We start from the raw sequence: 2,964 nt of genomic DNA, 5'->3' as shown, positions 1-2,964 counted from the left end.
CTTCTTCTTCTTTATGGAGTTCTGTTGCTTAAAATGTTTTAGTACGAGCTCTACAGCACTTGCAACACGATTAAGTCAGACAAGTGCCGATGCTAAATCTTCTGGGCGAAATATAGCCGTTATTATACTGTAAACACGCTGTGAACTACATTTCTCTGAAATCTCACTTGTTGATAAGTCCTCTCCGACCATTTGAGTTGAATAAGCTCAGTTATTGTCTCTCGTAGTGCCAAATCTCACATCATCCGGCAGGTGAAAAAGGCAGTTCAAGGCAAATTCCATTTTGTATTTGAAATTGTAGAAAACGCACTCCAGCACAGCCCAATGATAGGGCAGACGCTTCAATCCACAGAAATTCAGTTAAGTTTTGTTTTTATTTGTTTGTTTTTTTCATTAGAGAACACTCTATTCAAAATTTTCTCAAAACTATAAATCAGATATGAGCCACCCGTATAAGGAACACGCACAACTAATCTTATTTCTTTACTGCATAAAGCTATGAAGGCTGGAAGAATTACTCGCCTTTGCAATGAAATTTAAAAAGGTCACATTTCCTGTTTTGGCTCCATTCAAAGAATGAGTCTCAGTTGCTCCCTGTACGAAATGAAAAAGTTTCGAGGAAAGGAAATTCAGTGAACGAGTGGATAAATAACGCACATCGTAAACCGATCACCTAGTTTTTAAACAAAATATCTTTGTCATCTTCATTATTTTTGGCCGCTGTGTATTTAGTGCCAATACAAAATGTGTTGCATCAGGGTGAAATCAGGCGCTCGAAAATAAGAATAAGAATGAAATGGAAGAAACCGACATGTTGCCGCCCGTCTGGCAATTATTATGTTCGTTTCGTTTTGTGCTCATCACCTGTTATGCCCTGTATCGTGTAGTGAAATTTTACTGAAACAACGTTCGCACAATAAAAGCGTAACTTTGCAGTTTCCAAAGACCTCACAGTTTTGGAAGTAACCAAACTTTGACGGCCATTTCCTCGGTATTTTGACTTCTGACACCAGATGACCCTCCATCTCCTTAAATTGCAAATATCTCGACCTCTATTCAAGATAGATTATGGATATTTTCTTCATCAAAAGCTATAGAAATGAAGAGACTTTAAGACAATACCAATAACTCCATATGCCCAAAATTTGACGAGCGCTTGATTCCAACGAATGTGACACTAAGGATTATGATCAAAACCAAGCAGTCTCTGTTGTGATTGATCAAAGGGGTGACAGGGGAAAGGGTAGAGGTGGGTTGGATAAGTTGTACCTGGCGTATGCCGTTTTCAATTTTCAAAGAGCAGAATTCTTTTTAAAAGATTGCTTTCGCTCTTTGTGATGGGTGAAAAAATGGTACAGGTTCAATGCCCCTATCAACACTATTGGGTTTTTTAAGAGGCAGGACCCCCGAGTTTAAAGTCAAATGGGAAATTCGTGGAAAGTGCCTTTCCCAAGTACACAGTGTCGGACCGAGATGAGGCTCGAACCTTCGACCCGCAATCTTACGACTACGAGTCCGGTAGCTTAACCATCAGACTACCGACGTCACCCTCTTATAGAGCGTTTACGACTCAGCAAAAAAAAAAAAGAGTTAATTTGGTAAGTGTTTTTGATCGCCCCCACCGACACAGTTAAGATCATTTAAGATGCAGGCTTCGACTATGCTCGTCAAGGCCAACAGGGGCTGAGAAAGATATAACATCCCATCTGATCATAAAAAAACGGACAAACTTGATAAACCTTCTCCCCATTCTCCACACACGGGAATCGCACTCACACCTTCTGCGTGCGACCTATACACATCTATCCACTACACCACCGACACCGGTCGTTCTACTCTATCCCAAACAGAACACACCACAAGTTTACTTCCTGGCACGACCTGAAGGGAAAACTGCATAGCTACTGTCACCTCCTGTCTTCACACCTTGTTATGATGGGATAGCGGTGACGACGCGCACAGTTACTCACGCTTGGACGATATCCACACCCACAGAGAAGGAAACATGGACAGAATGCACCAGAGAGAAATTACTACACCGCCGTCGGCTGACAAAACACCTTTTAAAAAATCCACAGCAGTTTCAAGAGAAAAGGCTTTTTGTCGGCGTGACAATTAAAAGAATGGGTGTTCTTCCGAAATTTGAATTCTAATTTATATTTTTTTGAACTAGTGGCAGTTTCACTTTGATTTTTTCCCACAGGGTAACTGATCAGGTTATTGATTTACCAAATACAATCATTTGGCACCAAAAGCAAAAAAGGGCGTCTTGTCTGCCGACCGGTAGAACACTGAAATCTACGTACGAAGGATATTTTTCACGCCACAACTGGTAAACCTATGTCCATCTAAATCTGTCCCCTTCATGTGTGTGTCGAGGAGTTGGATGATGACGAACGTGAGCTTATACATGTATCTGTCTAGTGGGCCAACGCTCGTCTTAGACACAGCCTCACTCGCCTAATGAGTAGTCATCAGATCAGTTCAAGTTCTAGTTTTATTGGAGCTTGGTTACAGAAAGAATCAAGATAAAAAAACAGGAAATGATTCATTGTGTCCTTATTCCAAATGCACAAAGATAACAGGAGTGTTCTATAGCTGCCAAATTCTACATACTTGACGAGGAAGTATATTTACATACTGTCGCACATAAAAGAAACGCTGTATGTTAGAAGTTACCCTAACCATGGACTCTGATAAAAACTCGTTTTATTTTTTGCTCAGTGAGCCACCTACCCCAAAATATACTGTACTGATAAGAACAACAGCAACCACAGCAACAAAAATTCTAGAAAGCAACAGCAGCAACAATATCAAACTAGTGCAAATCTTAAGGTTACACATTCATTTAAACTAATTTGTACTTTGGTTTCGATTAAGTATTATGTTGTATTAAAAAAGCAGAGGACAGTTTGGAAGACGCAGAACTCTGCTGTGAGACATTCATTTGTTTGAGTACACGTA

This window comes from Aplysia californica, unplaced genomic scaffold, assembly GCF_000002075.1.
Source record: "Aplysia californica isolate F4 #8 unplaced genomic scaffold, AplCal3.0 scaffold00827, whole genome shotgun sequence".
Taxonomy (NCBI): Eukaryota; Metazoa; Mollusca; class Gastropoda; order Aplysiida; family Aplysiidae; genus Aplysia; species Aplysia californica.
The sequence above is the reverse complement of the archived record's forward strand: the minus strand, read 5'-3'. Positions refer to the sequence as shown.